This window comes from Schistocerca gregaria, chromosome 4, assembly GCF_023897955.1.
Source record: "Schistocerca gregaria isolate iqSchGreg1 chromosome 4, iqSchGreg1.2, whole genome shotgun sequence".
Classification (NCBI taxonomy): Eukaryota; Metazoa; Arthropoda; class Insecta; order Orthoptera; family Acrididae; genus Schistocerca; species Schistocerca gregaria.
The window spans coordinates 262683671-262702034 of record NC_064923.1 but is presented as its reverse complement, the minus strand read 5'-3'; the positions used below and the strand labels follow the sequence as shown (position 1 = coordinate 262702034).

Here is an 18364-nt window from a genome sequence, read left to right as displayed (position 1 = left end):
TGTGGTGCACAGTGATATGTACGCCACAACAGCCACACATTGGCGGGTCCTCTCTCCGGAGCAGGAAGCCTTGCGTCATAGGGCTGTGGCCTATACGAAGACGAGTAAGGAGGACCTCGTCCCATCGACGTGGCTAGAGCGAGGTACGCCACTGTCGCGAAGTGGGCTTTACAAGATGGAGCTTGTTGTCTGTCACTTCCAGCCACTCATCTTCCATCGATGCAAAACTCTCCTACGAATCTTCCGTACCAAGTGCTCCTAGTAACCGAGCGAAAAGGCGCTTTGGTTACCACACGGGTCTCACATTCGGGAGGACGACTGTTCAAACCCTTGTCCCGCCATCCTGATTTAGGTTTTCCGTGATTTGCCTAAATCACTTCAGGCAAATGACGGGATGGCTCCTTCGAAAGGGCATGGCCGATTTCCTACCCCAGCCTTGACACAATCGGATATTGTGCTCCGTCGCTAATGACTTCGATGTCGACGAGACGTTAAACCCAGTCTTCCTTCCCTTGCTCCTAGTATTCGCTCATATATGTAATATTTGTCAAGTTCAGTTTAACGTCATGGGTCTTAAAATTATGTTTTCCATGCATTTATCACAAGAAGTAATAAGTTTTTGCAATACACACATCAGAAAACGTTTTGCATCACCTCGGTTCCGAGAGCGGAACCTGTACGGAAAATTGAATAGAGATCAGTATAAACATCATTTCCTCCCTTTTTATTGCTCATGAAAACCACACATTGCATGTTATATCACCATACAGCGAGACCTTCAGAGGTGGTGGTCCAGATTGCTGTACACACCGGAACCACCAATACCCAGTAGTACGTCCTCTTGCATTGATGCATGCCTGTATTCGTCGTGGTATCTTACAGCCGTTACGGCTCTTTGCATGACCACCAGCGGCGTACGTCGGCCCCACATAATGCCACCCCAAAACAGCAGGGAAACTCCACCTTGCTGCGGTCGCTGGACAGTGTTTCTAAGGCGTTCAGCCTGACCGGGTTGCCTCCAAACACGTCTGCAACGAATGTCTGGTTGAAGGTGAAGGTGAAGAGAACGTGATACCAATACTGAGCGGTCCATTAGGCAAATCGTTGGTCCCATCTGCACCGCGCTGCGTGGTGTCGTAGTTGCGAAGATGGACGTCGGGAGTGAAATTGCGCATCATGCGGGCTACTGCGCACAGCTTGAGTCGTAACTCGACGTCCTATGGCTGCACGAAAAGCATTATTCATCATGGTGGCGTTGCTATCAGGGTTCCTCCGAGCGATAATCCGTAGGTAGCGGTCATTCACTGCAGACGCAGGCCTTGGGCGGCCTCAGCGAGGCATGTCATCGACAGTTCCTGTATCTCTGTATCTCCTCCCTGTCCGAACAACATCGCTTTGGTTCACTCCGAGACGCCTGGACATTTCCCTTGTTGGGAGTCCTTCCCGACACAAAGTAACAGTGCGGACACGATCGAAGCGCGGTATTGACCGTCTAGGCATGGTTGAACTACAGACAACAGGAGCCGAGTACCTCCTTCCTGGTGGAATGACTGGAACTGATCGGCTGTCGGACCTGCTCCGTCTAATAGGCTCTGTTCTTGCATGGTTGTTTACATCTTTGGGTGGGTTTAGTGACATCTGTGAACAGTCAACGGGACTATCTCTGTGGTACAATATCCACAGTCAACGTCCTATCTTCAGGAGTTCTGGGAACCGGGGTGATGCAAAACTTTTTTTGATGTATGTAATTTCTAAGGCATTATAGATGACTTCCAAGCATTACGCTGTTGTCTGAAAATTAATTTACTTTTTAAATCAAAGGCATCTTCGAAACAGAATGAACTACGATTTGAAGTTGTTGTTCTGCTTAAATATCTGAATCTCTACATGACTAACCAAGTTCAAGGTGCACGGTCACAGCTGCAGATTGCCTGTCTAACGGGTTCCAGAGATAACAAAATTTGATTTCAATATTTCACATACTGATCGAATTTAAAAATTTAAAATTGTTGGCATGTAGTCATTAAGACGTACAATGTTATGTTAAAAGTCTGACACTGAGAAACCAGTATTACAGTTAGAAACTGTGTGTACATCTCGAGGCAGCGTAACTGACCATGCGCAAATACTCAGACTTTATTCATCCAGTATTTTTGCATGGGATCACTTAGTGACTTGCGGCAAACTTCAGAGATAATTTCAAACCTTTACGATATCATTTCTCGCTGACAACCCCTGAAAAATGGTGAAAGAAAAAAAGTGATTGCTTACTACATTTTCGCTGTTCATGCATTAAAACTGCCACATCAAACATGATGTATTAATTTGCTACTTCTTTACTATTAAGTCAATGCACAACACATTTTGCGGGCAGTATCCACATTCAGAGTGATTATAATTAAAGTTCCAGTTTCAAAACGCTGTAAAAAAAGACCCGCTGCTCACAATGACGTCAAATATGAACGGAATATTATCGAAGGAGGGGGAAATGATATGAAAACATGAGGAATTCAACTAAATTTTTAATTGGCTGGGGCTGTAAATGTCATTACGTAAATGTGTTCGGTCACAAATCACAGATGAATCGCAATACGACGTCCTTGGTGTGAGTTGCACATTAATCCAACCGTGCTGTGGAATGTGCATGACCGCATAAGTTTCGCATTCAGCAACTGTTGTACTATTAGTTAGGTAAGCCCATCCACTAAGGCCGACCACTTCGGATGCCAAAAATCGGTTTTTAATTGTTCTGATGCCAAAAGAAACATAGAGCGCACACCGATCGCCAAATGGCACGCCAGTCGACATGGGAATGCTTCCCCTGAGCCACATTCGATGACCTGTGCTTTTGAAGAAACCATAGATCGCCTTCGTGGATGTCAAATGCACTGGCAGTATCACAGTACGGACGTAGCTCCGTTCAATGAAAAAGTGGCGGAAGTAATAGAAAAGCGGCGGGACTTCCGAAAGCTGGACAGGTCAAGCTCACCTAATCGAGATCGTAGAAACAATTCCTCACAGATATACTTTTCCTGTGCTTCGTAGGTTGGTCAGCACACAGCACGAACTAAACTCTACCGACGTACAACGTTTGCTACCGATCTGAGTGTCTGACTTGTGGAGGTTTCGGTGTCAGTGTCATACCTCATATACTATTCGTCGCGCAATGATATAATTTTACAAATCCGTTCAGCGATGCGCAGGGTGATCGTTATTAAAATTCCAGTTTCAAAACGCTGCTCAGAATGACATAAAATTTGAACGTAATATTATCGGAGAAGGGGGAAAATTTATGGAAACAAAAAATTTAAAAAAATGTTACCACTATATGGCGCTGTAAGCGAAATAACATGCAAAATAAAGGACGCGCGGTACACGGCTGCCCCTCAGTTAGCATTTCAGGTGTTCGGCATGTGTCCCTCAATGCTAAATCGCACACTGCTGTTAATGTTCTTTTACAGGAACGGTAACTATGGGCCAGCAGCTCTACAGAAATTTCGAACACTCAAGACTGTTAAAAAAGGCGTTGGTCCGATGCCTGCTAAGGGTGTGGAGAAAATGATAACAAAATTCGAAAGACAGATGAAATCTTCCCGTCTCCTCTATACCTCTTTTGTTAATGATAACCTTCCCTTTTACAATAACCTATGTAACCTTCCCTTAGGATTTCTATCTCTTGCTTAATAATAACAAATGAAATATTCCCTTTGAAATTTATTCTCTTTCTCAATCTTCGCATACAAATTTAATTGCTGCTTATTAAAAGTGATTTTCTGATTATTTTGACGAAACATAGAATGTGTCGTCGTCGTGGCCCTCAGTCGTTATCTGCAATAACCCAAATCTGTTCCTTACCTTTTCTTTTTTTTACTGTTACTGGATCGCCATCTGACTGCTACATCGAACTGCGACATGAATATGTATTAATTTTGTCATTTGTTCGAAACCCGATTTTGTTTTTATTTGTGTTATTATGTTTTACTGTATAAAAAAGAAAAATGTTGGTAGAGCGTAAGGTCGTGATATCAAAGGTCTCGCGTTCAAACCCCAGTGAAGACACCTTTTTTCACTGTTTACGCGTGAAACAGTTACATAGGAGAACATTTTCTTGACGAGTAAAAGGACTTGCCAAAAGAACATCGCTACAAACTTTGTTAGCTGAAAGCAGCAAACCTATAGAATGCCTTCGTATATATAGGTGTGGTGTTCTAACGGACATGTGCGATATGTGTGGTGTCCTGCCGGACATGTGCAACAGAACACCACACCTATATATACCAGTGTACTCCACCGGTTTGCTACTTTGAAATAACGAAGTGAAAGCAGACTGCTAAAAGTTCAAAGCTACAACCTCCGGCAAGTCATTTTAACGTCAGGAAAATGTGTTTCCATGTAACTGTTTCACGCGTAAACAAGTTTTAAAAAAGGTTGTCTTTAGTGTGGTTTGAACACAGAATCTTTGGAACGACGACTTCACACTCTATTATTTTTTCCGTCCCACTTTGTTCGTTACTGCTTGTCGCGTTCTTTTGGGGTGGACGTCTCATGACGGCCGTTTCAAGTTCCTCGTTGAGCCAGTCACTCAGTTCTTTTTATTACAGAAGGCGTGTAACCCTCTGACCGAACACGCTAAGATACGGTGTCGGCGCCAGCTCAACAACTCGAGATCTACGAAACAATCACTTGCAGATACGCGTTTCCTGTGCTTCGTCGTTCTGTTTTTAATTATATTTCACGCATGTTCTACTGGACGACAGCACAGAGCACGAATTAAATCGGTGTTTTCGTTGATATTCAATCGACATACAACATTTTCGTACCGATTTGAGTGTCTCACATCTGGAGGTTTGAGTGTGAGATTCGTGAAAAATTAGCTTTTGCTTAAAACTTAACACAAATTACCCACAATATAATGACCCAGTGTTTGATAACCACAGCACTTGGTGACTTCCAACCAACATAAAACTTTTTTAAGCTTTTTCTCTCTTACATGCTTAACGTCAAATATTTAACACATTAACACATTCGTATAGTAATCAGAAGTTAGAAGCTCTTTTATACATGAAAGCTCGATTCTTTAAAGAATCGGGGTTTGCTTGTAATTAAATAAGATGGATCTACTTTATCGTCCTTACGTCAGTGCAGTTTGTATCTTCCGAGCCAGTACATTTCGCTCACCTTTTCGAAGCTTCTCGTCTCCTAGTACCGATTCGGCAGAGGTAGCTGGAATTCGAGCTGCTAATATGCTGTTTTCTCTGGCTGCGAAATTTGGCAATCTAATGATACTGTGTGCGATAGGCCTGGAATTACAACTAACCAGGAAAAAGAAACAAAAAACTCAAAACAGCATTTTATATCAATGGATAAACTTGTATGATAAACGGAATGAAAAGATTACAAAAATACATCCTCCTAAAAAAGCAGCCAAAACTTTCCTCATACGTAATGCATACCATACGATTGAAGATAACTTAGAAGACGTAGGGTAACGTGTAATAATGAAAGGGGATAGCTACAACAGCTTGTCGCGTATCATATTTTAGTGATTTCACAAGAGAGTCATGTGTCTAGATATAAAAAGTATGGTAGTAATGTGTGCTGACTCAGGTTCTGAAGTGTGCTGAGAAGTTGAGTGTGGCGGGAAGGGAGTCTTAGTGTTGAGGGAAGCCATCTTCGCAGTCCAGGAGCCATCAGCCGGATATCTTTAGTGCGTGCAGCAATGAAGAGCAGAGCTATGTTTTATGTTACAAGTTACGTGAAAAATTGAGTGTATAAAGGAACATTATACAATAGGGAGTTATTAAACAACACAGGAAGCTGTTAACACGCTGACATATTAGCGAGAATGGGGCTGCTCTATCAGGCTATCCTGATTTGGGTTTTCTGTGATTCTCCTAGATCACTGAGGTGAATGCCCGGATCGTTCCTTAATCGAGACAAGGTCGACCACCTGTCCTATCCTCACAGGCTACCTGTCCTGTCTTCACAGACTACCTGTCTTATCTTCATATAGTATATTTTGACCTAATCATATGCATTGTGTTACCTTGACAAATCCTATATTATTGTGAGCTGATTCTTGGTAAAAAAAAATAAAATAAAATGTTGTGAAGCGAAAACGGTAGCCTCTGCATCTTCTGACGGCAGAAAACAGTGCTTCATTCCCGCCAAAAAAGAGATTATTGGCAAGCTTGAATGTAGCAATGTCCAGATCTGCAGGTGCTTTCACTGGTTCTAACAACAGCTTAAGAATTATCCAGAGCAATTTTTCAGATTGTTATGTATGTCACAAAAATTATTGCAGTTTTTTAAAATATTACTGAAACAAAATGACATGTCCGTCCAACATAATTAACGCAATGTTTATGGAAGAGCAATTGATAGACTGCGAGTCTGAGGTAATATTTCATCAGTTTTTATTCACATCTATTCCATGTACTACATCCATCATATGTACATCTTCGTCCTGATATTTTACCAAATAAAAATTATACGTTAGCTGAAACGAAGATCTACAACAATTGCCAATAATTATTGTATATATTATCGTCCACAATAAAATGTTAGTAATAATCAGTATTGCCCTTGTCCTGGATATCTTTGCGTTAACACTTCATTGTAGTCGTGGCTCCATGGGACCCAAGATCGAACTTCCAATGACCGTCAAATACGTAGCGTGAGCCACAGCTCTCCACGCTCCAAGTTAGCTTCCGGCAGTAATCCGAAGACTGCGCTGTGTGACGGACATGTTTCGCTCATTGATCCTGAGGTCAGTATACGTATAAGTATGGGTCCTCTGGATCCACGACTATTCACGAGTTGTTTGTCTTATTTCTTCAGTTTTACTGTTTTATTTCATCTATTTGTATTGGAAATTTTAAACAGTGTTTATGGAAATCGACATGACATATTAGAGCAATTGTTGAATGATGAACTGTGCAGCTAAAAAGGCGAAAGTGGCGCAAATTCAATACCTGCACCCAATACCTTCCGAATACAAACACAGTAAACGAGTTTTTAGAGAATGACGAAGACTTAATGATAATGAATGATCGAAACTCAAACTTCATATTGTGTGAAAAGTAGGTTTCATGGGTTAAAACACCACCTGCATGAAACGCTTCTGTCAAGAGCCATCATATTATCAGATTTCCTTGTACCAGTTCATGTTAAAGACGGATTGAACCATTTGACCCAAATAAAGCTGTCAAATAATATTATATTATGAAGAATAAAATACTATTTTGAAGAAACAAAAAACTAGCAGAGCTAAGGTTCGGCACAAGGCTAAAGACAGCACAGGACTGAAGGAACGCACTTAGCAGGACTGGACACCTTTGTAGGTCTATCGTTCTACTCTGTAGTATTAAAGTTGAACCATGAAACCATAATATTGCTATTCGCGACAGATGGAACTGGACGATAAGTTTTCCGACTATGTAAGTTATCATTGTGATTTTATATGCTTTTATTATACTCTCACTTCGCTAATCTTGAAGATAAAAAGTAATGGAAAAATCTGACACAAGATGCATAACGACAGAAAATATAGAGAGCTTCAATAAGAATTCACAAGTAAATTACTCAGCCGATGCTGATGTAAATATTGATGAGTTGTTGCGTGCTTTAAGGGCACAACGCACTTTTCAAATGGATATTTTGAGCAAACCCAACAAATATGATTTGAAAATGCAGTGTCTCGCAGAGTCAAAAACGCGCTAGTTACTTCAATATATACTTGGATAGTGGAAAAAAATCATTCACTTTGACAGAATAGAGAAACTATCGAATACCAGTGCAAGCATGTATGCGATTATGTCAGCCGATTTTCAACTTCAATCGTAACATCAGGACTGGCAACTGGTACACATCAATGGCACTTGTAAGCAATTGCTGTCGAGACCATGAAGGAAAACAAAAAGGAAATTCCAAAGGAGCTCTTTCTCCACAACGATAGACAAATTGGATCATCACTGTTAGGGTTTATAAAAGATAGACAATTGTGAATTATGCACCAAAGAAGAACAAATCTGCCATTCTTTTGACTTCTGTGCTTCACGACAACTCTGTAAATGCGTCAGCTAACGAACATGAAATGTTTGTTCATTATAACAGCATGAAAGGTAGTGTTGATTATGTCCACCAAATGTGTTGAGTATATTCAAGCAGTCATATAACATGTTACAATCCAATTCCTGTGTTCTAGAGGTTACTAGACTTTTATCCGTGACTTCGCCTGCAAACACGTACGGCACACATATTGCACATATCTCCTTCTGCTCCCTCTGTCCATCTCTTCCACCTCCCGTTTTTTTCCATCTCCTTCTTCCCCCATCTCTCTGTCCATGTCCATCTCGTCTTTCCTCTATCTCTTTCCACGTCCTCCTCTTTCCCTCACTGATTATCTCCTCCTTCCCTTTCTCTGTCTATCTCCTTGACCCCTCTCTGTCCATCTCCTCCACCCTCTCTCTGTCCACCCCCTCCTCCCCCTTTTCTGTCCATTGTATCTTCCCCCTCTCACTATCCACTGCCTCACACCCCCTCTTTCTGCTCAGCTGTGCCCATCCACATGTATACCCCCTAGAACACACTTCAATACTACCAGCATAACATGCCAGTCATGCAGGGCAGCCTAGGAGCTGGATATTACTAATCTTATTTCACCCCCAACTCCATCTCTATGCGAGCTAGGTGGTACTTATCCCACAATACTTCGTTTTCTACAGTAAATAGTATGTCTACCAAATTTGCTTGAAATCTACCAAGTAGTTTAGCTGGAGATGTGGAACATACAGACACATACAAACATCCATTTTCACATAGTAGATTAGACAGGAGTGTACTGAATACTTACATCACCCAGCAGACTCATGAAAGGCTGGAGAAGCTGACAAGCACATTGTTTTAGAAAGGGCTTGGAAAGATTTTGTGTGAACCACATATTAAAGATAGATGCTATAACTAAAGACTCCCCACACTACTCAACTCATGACATGGATCGTCACAGCTCTAAAACTTCAACTAGCAGCACAAGAAAGCGATCAAAGCAACGTTAAATTGGAGAGAAATAAGAGCAAGAGATGCGTAGTCCGTCCACCTACTAAAAGAGTGAAGACTGTATGCCTTTGTGCTAAATGCAAGTTGCCTATTTGTGTGACTTGTTCTAAACAATGTCTAATTTGCATATTTAAATTGGCTGATTTTGACCTCTGTCAAAATTTCTTTAGAAGAGGATTGTAAGTTTTTATTTTAATGCTTTTGTGAAGCACATGTTAAAATGTATAAAAAATGTTTAGTTTATAATTTTGATCCTTGTTTAGTACTTCCTAAATTTTTTCAGTAGTATGTTCTTAGTTTACACCGATTTAAGTACGTACGTATTAGAACAGAAGCTGTTCCTATCATTGATTTTGCTAAATACTACATTTGTTAATGTCATTAATGTTTAAGCTCAAAGTTTAATAAATAATATTAAAATTAAAACATACTCTTCTTTTATTATCATTTCAGAACAGAAGCGTTACTGCTTTTCACAGTTACAGTTGAAAGTTAAAAAACGATTGAAATAAGTGACTGTTTAAAACCGTCAGTCGTACTTCTCATTCTTGAAGTTATTTCCTTAGCTCACAACATACATTGCTGTAGATATGGTGGTCTCTTTGATGGGATACTGAAAAAATGAAGTCAGGCTACAAAAAAGATTATTCAGAAACACTCGGGTGACCCATCATGTAAGATTGTTTAAGATTGTTGGTATGTTCCAGGTACGTCTACAAGTGGATATTGAATGTATACGAAGAAGAGCAGCACAGATAGTCACAGTTTTGTCTGATCCACGGGAGAGCGTCACAGAAACGCAGAAAAACCTCAACTGGTGAATGCCTGAAGATAGACGTTAACTACCTCGTTCTCCATTAGTGAATGGAACAGGATAAACTCTAGTGTGAGATAATACAGTTAGTACCCTCTGCCACGCACACCACGGCGGGCTGCATTGTGGTTGAATATGGTGCGAGAGAAACGGCGTAGACGAGGAGCAGCAGCCTTTTAAACAACGGCACGCTGGAGTGACCTTGGGAAGCATCAAGTCACAGCCCTAGTTGCAGGACAGTCAGAGATAATCGCGTCTCGAAACCATAGAGTATGTATATCTGTGAAATAAGCATAGCCTACTTCTCATATTCTGAAAATCCAATCGGACTAGTCACGTGATTTTGGGATGACGGTACTTGTCTACAATTTGTGGTAATAGCGAAACTTGAATAATACACATATTCGCCATGTTTTGTATATGTTTCTGCACGTTTGAGTTTTAGTAACAGCTATGGTGAATACTGTCATTGCTACAGATGTAAAGAGAAGCATCTGAAAGGAAGACTATTTTCATAGGTATTTACAACAAACGTATAATTCTAAATGTCACATTGATACAAGGCACTTTGTGTGTTGAAAAATATCGAGACATGGTATAAGTCTTGTATTGCAGAGAATTTTTGTGACTTTCTGGCCATGTGTTGAGACAAGTGCTAGATAAATTGCAGGTGTGTTTCAGTAAACTGCCAGTCAGTGCATGCGCACTGCTGCTATGTTTATATGCAGATAAAATTCATACATAACAGTCTCATTAATTTATGCAGGTTCTCAAACTCTTGTGTGTATCTAAGTATTCCTACATAAGACAGTTTCTTATACAGTATCACTGTAACAAAATTAACTAGGACAGATTCGACAATATGCAGTGGATCAGAGCAACAGAAAACATAAAAAAATATTGTTGGCTGTCACTTCTTTTATTACTGCAAAATTCGAGCACTAATTCGTATTTTTTTTAGTAGTGCGTGGTTTTACTTTTCCGATGTGATGGCAAAAAAATGTTATAGATATTTTACTTGCCTATAAAGAAAAAAAGTTGAAAATAATAATGGACAAGCAGGTGGTACAAATCGCTTACCGTCTTCGCTGTAAGTACGTAATCCATTACCAACAGAGATTCGACAGTATGAATAAGTGCAATAGAAAACCTACAATAATATTGTTGGCTGTCACTTCATATCTCTTAAATTTAGTGGGATCTGAGCTACGATACTGTGGCGAAAAACCACAGTACCATTGATTGCTCTTCACATCTTTAACCTAATTTCAGTTCTTGGTATCAAATTGTTAAGATGTACAAAGTTTCATGGTACTTCTGAAGGTGATTTATCTGTAGCACCGAAGTAGTAACACTCAAAATACGTTAAGAGCTATACAGGCTAAAACGCTCCCTCCCAAAATCACGTGATTTGAGCTGCAGCAGGTGTTGCGGACAGAATTCTCGTTCTGCGCATTCGAATGCTCACTCCATAGATATTTATACTCTTTGCTCGAAGCACAAACTAGCTTGATTTCCTCACCTGGTGAGGATCGTAGCCAACAGTGATGGTGCAGGTTAAAAGCGCCGGTAAGATTCAGTGCGCTTGCTTCACCACCAGTCCACGCCAGCAACGTGTAAGCGACGAGGCTGCTGCATAAACGCATTGAACTCAATGCCAGTAAGCTAACGTTTCTCTTTACATAATTGTGAACCACGGGAAGTGTGTTCAGCAGCAGTTTCGTCAGGCGTAAACGGTAGCTGGTAATACATTCTGTCGAGGCGAGACGATGTACTACTGCCGAAACTCACGATGAGTTCTAAGAGAAACTCATGGATTTAGTGCATTGGGTGAAGAGAATTACGATACTGACGTCTTTATTTCGAAAACATCAGAGGCAAGCTTTATATCACAGTAGAAAATCTGACTATATGAACGTGAAACAGGAATAAATCCTTACTTTTCATGGTTAGTGATTTTTCTCTAGAACTTCAAGACGTTTAAAAGATGGCATTGTTGACAACTGCGAATACTCTCAATTGGGTCAACGACGATAAGTGACCACAAAAATCAGTGCTATTTTAGAACTCTTCAACAAGCGAAATTCGAATTTGTCCCCTATCCTGTTAATAGCAGCAAAACGTTGCTTTCACAAGTTACTGTTGGAAAAAATATTGGGAAAAGGTGCATCTCATTCATTCTAGTGTATTAAATCTTAACCGAAAAAACTGTAGAAACTCCAAAATGAATAGAAAATCATATCCATGTTAACGATATTCGGTTTTATGCAGATGCTGAGACTACTTATTTTACAAGTCACAACGGATTTCTTCTACCTAAATGTCATTCAAGCACACTACGAAAGAGTTTGGAACCAAATCGCTTTACATAGAACAGTGACGTGAAATTATGTTGTATATTGACCACATATTGCAATTTGTTTCGCATTTTCACACTTAATCTTCCTTCAGTCCTTGCTATTAACGCCATCTCGATTGTCTGTTGAACTGCACGTCCTCGAAAACTCCGTGAGAAATAGGTCTCATTTAGCATGTTTCTGAGACAGTTTAAAAAAACATCTATTGTGACCGTATTCAGTTTTCTTCACTGCGAGTCCTTCATCTTAATTCTATAAAAACGAGTCCGTGGTTGTAACACTACCTAAACAAAATTTTAGCGAATATTGATTTGATTATCATGTTCGCTGAAATAGCATTTGTACCTAGATTAGTCGTTATGTCAATGGTGAAACAGTGGCGGGACTTACATGCTCTCCAGAAGCTGGTGCCGACTGTAGATCTTCTGAAGGAGGCTCAGGTGTATAATCGTGGCTTATCAAGCATATTGTTTGTTTCAGTTGCCCAACAGTCTTAGTCGGTTGTGTCAGATGATGTAAAGTCGCAGCACGACATCCAGCATGTCTCACAGCACACCCAGCGACGGTACGATGTCCTGCTATAAGCTCTATGCACCTCGTTATAATGACGAAAGTGCTAAGACAATCTCTGACTTTTAGCGTAATACTCTGGCATCGCAGGTCTTAATGCTGAGTGACTGAAGAATCAGCATCAAAGCTCATCCATTTCGGTGCTTACCTTTTCTCTTTCATGTAACGTCTCTGTTTAGATGCACGTTATTCCAGTCTGCTTGTTGACACCAGAAGTAATGATTCTTCTATTTACTATTTCAAACAACATAATTTATATTCTTCACAGCCTTTAAAATGTAGTGCTCATAAAAAACATAAAAAACATTTGCAGACAGCTAGCAACAGATATAGACAAATAAGGACGATATTCTTGCCGATACTATTCCAAACTTCCCATTGTTTTATTTATTGTGTGATATTGTATTGTATTGTATGCTTACCTCGAAGTGCTGCCAGGTCATTGTTGGCACCTGCTTTTTTAGAAATGATTCTCACAAATTACAGAATTCATGCGCAACAATTTACAGCTTCCTTCTGGTCATTTTGAGCTACTCCGCCTATTATATAGCTTTTACTCTAACCTGGAAACTATGCAAGTGGTTCATTTATTATCTTCGCTGACAGAAAGTCGTAGAAGATTTCGTAAGAGATCGCTGGATTTCATACAGGTTTTATTAATTTTTCCTGAGATTCCGTCTTAACAGGTCATTATTAATTTTGACCTGAGATCCCGCTTATTAAATTTGGTCTATTTCTTGGGTTTATAATATTGTCGGCCCTGGTGCAAGTAACAGTCATCAGAGATCACTGACTTTCACAGACGGTTTTATTAGTTGTTATCTTGCAATTGTCTGAGTAAATTTTATCCGTTTCTTGAACTGGTAATGTTGTCTGTACTGGGGAAGTGATTAGCTAGCGAGCTGACTTTTAATCACGATCTAATAAGTGCTGTTTGTAAACTCATGTGTTTTTATTTGTTAAATTTTATGTTTTTTGTTTATCAAACTGACATGCAGCCATGCCAGTAATTAGAGATAATAATGAGTAACCACACCAGTTGTTAAAGCAGTTCCCATGTTAGCAACCACAATAACCGTACGAAAGTTTTAGCAGTTGAGCTGGTTAACAATGGACTCAAAATAAAATTATGTCTGATGAAAAACTAATTACGAAAGATAACTGTGAGAGCAAAATTAGGAAAGTGGCTTTTCTGACGTGAAAATTGGTTCTGCAAAACTTATAGAATACAGTTTCGTAGGGAATGGTGTCTGATGCTGAATAACGGCTTGAAAAAAGTTTTAGTTTCGTTGTCTTCTCATTCGTTGCCAATTAGCAATAATTAGTCGAAGATAGTGTTTGTGCAGTACCACGCACCAGTCGTACGAAATTGCTTTGGTCGTAAAGAAAATTTATCAAACGTCTACCTCGTGATCAGTATTCAAGTGACGGTAGAGGATTGAAATAACGTTATAATTTCCGACATAAAGATGGAGCCACAATTAACATGAGTTATCAACATGAAGTCCGCGGCGTCTTGCTCGTCTATAGGAATTCAAATTACGGTCAAGCCGGCTCGATCCTGTGGTCTAGTTAACATTATCGCATTAAGTTTGTGTCAGTAAGGGAATTGAAGTTATTTTGTGTCATTACATCCCATACCAACTTATTGAATTTATTTTGTGGTGCTGGGGTCGGAATATGTTACAACGCGACACATGAAGAGAATGCCAGAATATGTGTGTATACACTCTAACACGAGATATCTACAACATTGCCGTAGAAGTCACATTGAAATACATATCTTAGTAGCGACTGGTAACCAGCAAACAAAATGGAACAGCGATTGTCTTTCGAATAGAAGCAGAAAGTTCTAACGGTCCTCTACACGGGCGATTGGATCGCTGACGTTATCACTTCGTCTCGTCTCCGCCACCCACGAGCGATTTGCCAATCAGTTTCAACCAGTATATCGAACGCCAATGTATTGAGAAATTCTGCTATGAAAAATGAACTGGCAATGGCAGTTGATCTCCGTATCTTCGCAAATACGTACCAAAATATAAAAGCTTTGTAAAATGCGAGATCTGAATTTATTAAAATTGTATTTAAACGCTTTTCTTAGAACCTGTAATATATTGTGCGTATTTACATTTACGACTTTAATTTAACAAATCCCATTTATATGCTATGAAAGTACACACTTGCCTTATCCACCTTTCGTGCACTCTGTTGTTGTAAAACTTTACTTCCAGCAGGATAGTGGAGACTACGTTGCCGCCAAGATGCGCAATTATCTTGAAAACAGTTTTCAAGACTCTGGGTTGGACATAGATGTGCGCCTCAGATTTCCAACATTCTCTGAACTTAACATATGTTGAAACCAGCCGTACTGGCAGAAATTTCGAAAGAAACTCAAACAGTAAGGGTAGAGGTCGCAGTGGACATCTCAGCAAATGTTGCTCACACATTTTATCGTAAATGAGAAATGCCTAAAAAGCAGCTGTGCTAAATGTACAAGTATGAATGACAGTGTGCGTTCTTTATGCACGGGACTGTTCGCAGGTGGTGCTGTAGGAGGATTTGCTCAGCAAGAAGAGTGCAGCGAAATCGGAAAACCTGAGGAGAATCGACTACTGGCGCACGACAGACAGTCGACCTTGAATGTAAATAAACGTAACATATTGAGCATAAATAGAAGCAGAGATCCATTACTGATCAGTTACACTACTGGCCAACAACTGCTGGAAATGGTAACAATCGTAGAATGCCTTGGAGCGGAGGCGATTCTAAAAGCCAGTCAAGGGGGGGAGGGGGAGGGGCGGCAATGGGGCGGTGAGGGGGGGGGGGGGGGGGTCTGGAGGGGTGGGACAGAATATCGCTTTTAAGAAAAGGAGAGTTGGGGTCCTCCACCGACAAAATGGAGGAATTTGGTTTTGCTTAAAGTAGTTTCTTATAACTGTTTTGGAGTTCAGGGTAAAAGATGTTTATTAATAAATAATAAGACAACCATTTTAAGTTAAATGATATTTATTGGTTTAGATAGTAAGCTATTATTTGTTCTTATTCTATTACTAAAATGTGTTTGAAATACATTGCAACCTATATTGCTACATAATTATAAAAAATGAATAAATCTGTTGGAGTAATATATTCGCTGATTTCTGAAGTCATTTTATCCAGTGTAATATGATGCTCTTTGGGGGGGGGGGGCGGAATAGCCCCCACCCCCCCCCCCCCCTTATCACCGCCCCTGCCTTCGAGTAAGCGTCTGCAGCCACCTAAAGAGGAACGACCTCATTGCAGAGAAATAGGTACCAGGCTGAGAGAATTGTTGGGGACTCTTTAATGTCGTGTAATTTATACATGAGAAAAAAGCCCGTGGCTTATAAAGTGTTTGTTCGGCCGATTTCCTTTTATTACTCATCGTTCTGGAGCTTAATGGAAGAGACAGAGAAGATCCAACAAAGAGCGACACGTTCTGTCAAGAGATCATGTAGTAAGCGCGAGAGTGTTACGGTGTTATTCAACGAACTTCCCTGCCACAAGCGGCTAAGAGGCGTTGCGCATCACGGTGATAATGGTTGGGATTTAAATGTTCAGATGATGTCAAAAATTCTCATCGGGATCTGTTACGTGCGCTACTAAATAAATATTCTTAGAACACTGAAGCTACACGAATGTACATATGCTTTAAAGGAGACTAAATCATTTCTACGGAAACGACAAAAAAACTGTTAAATCTACTTCTAACTAAATTATCATTCGATGTATTTGAATTTATATTACGCTTGGTACTGTGTGGACGCGAAGTGCTGTCTTATACACTCACATTGTTATTCCTGTTGCGTTTATCATTTTAAGCCTAACTGAGCTTCTTATACTAACATGTTTTTACTCTGTAACCACGAGGCTATACGTGGGTACCGGTCCCAACAGTCTACATCATTCTCCTTCCACACCTCATCTCTCCTTTTCTTATTGCTCAATTTGTAAATATATTTTTCTTCATCGTCAGTACCCACTGTTGTTGTTTTATCTTATATATTTTTAATCTGATGTACATTGTCATGTTGGCTTTTATGCATTTTTGTCGATTCCTCGCGTTTGTATGGTATTGCATCATCTTATATTTGTAGTTCTAGTTTGTATGGCTCTTATGAATCACACTTATGTAAGCGTACGGACCAGTCAAACCCCGTTTCCCGCTCTTTAGCGGCTATTTGTTGCGGTTCCTTACCTGGCTGGCTCCTGATCGTTGTCAGAACGAGGCTAGTTTTTGATTACGCAAAGGCTTCTATTGGATCTTTAACAATGCAGAATAAAAAAAATTGAATTTGGAAATTAAATCGTTAGAGAATGGGGCAGCTATGAGTTGTATAGAAGACAAGGAGCGGCCTTCTGTCTACGACCAAGATGTCGCAGTATTCTCTGCTGTAGTAAAGGCTGTTTGACATTATAAAAATAATATGGCATGGAGGTTAAAAAGGTATAAAGGAAAAGAACAGAATAAGAAATCTGGTAAACACTAAATATATTTAAACAATTCTCACTAGCAAATTAGGGCTTATTTGTAAACAATATAACTTACGTAAGTACTTTTCTAACTGTATGGTGCGATCAGATTTCTGCCTGTCCACTGCTAGCTTCTTGCTTCACGTTTTTGTCACAAATTACTGTCATTACTTTTCTCCTTCCTTCGAGACAATTGTTGCACCGTTCAACACTTTCATAACAATAATTTGCTGATTTACAGTATCGAACATAAATTACTTGAATTTTATTAATTAATAACTGTTGTCTGCACGCTGGCGAGACCGCTCACTTTTGTGGCTTAAAGACGACCTTCCTTACGCTTTCACATTACAAGCAGAAGTACGATAAAATCTGAAAATCTACTGTCATCTTTTATTTAGGTCGAAGCGGAACGTTCAGTTCAGCCTCTGTTAAAATGTTTCTTTGACAAAGCAATCGATGTATTAGCGTCCGCGCTAGAGGCGCGTCTTTACAGTTACGTAAATTATATAAAACAAATGTCTTGCAAAGAATAGGTCTCATCTCATAAGTTGATCATTTAATACACAGCTAGGTGAATGCCTTTCCAAGGATACTCACAGCTTTCATACGACGGAAAGCCCGATAATATTACAAGTAGATAGGAAAGTCATGGAGAAGTGCTGGCAGGGAGGAAAGATCTTTATGACACAACTTCAGTAAAAGAAGGTATTGATTGAAAGGACACAAACTAAAGCATGGAGGAATTATTAATTAATTATTGGAGGAACGTGTAAAGGATAGAAATTGTAGGGGGAGACCATGGCCTGACTACAGCAAACAGATTGAAGTGTATCTAGATTTCAGTAGTTATGTGGAGATGAAGAGGCTCACATAGGATAAGCTAGCTTGCAGAACTGCATCAAAACGGCTTTTGGGTTGAAGACAACAACAACAACAATAATATTAGTCGACTGAGGGCGCTTATCGCGAATTTTTTGTGATATTTCAAGACAACACTCTGAACCCCTTGGTAGTGTATGCACAACTGTCCTGAAAAGATTCATAGTGTAATGCGTTTACCTTTGTCACA

The 18364-nt window shown here is 39.9% G+C and overlaps 1 protein-coding gene across 3 annotated transcripts in view; it reads right to left on the bottom strand.

Moving 5' to 3' along the window:
* The window catches only part of LOC126268160 (protein lingerer-like), a 317435-nt gene extending 304580 nt beyond the window's left edge, over nucleotides 1-12855 (bottom strand). For 2 of the 3 annotated variants that reach the window (XM_049973717.1, XM_049973720.1), the window contains exon 1: nucleotides 12619-12837. The gene's annotated coding sequence lies outside the window, so the exon portion shown is untranslated. Of the gene's footprint in view, nucleotides 1-12618 lie in introns of all 3 variants that reach the window. The other variant, XM_049973713.1, reaches the window with a different exon arrangement.
* Between the last annotated feature and the right edge of the window lie 5509 nt (nucleotides 12856-18364).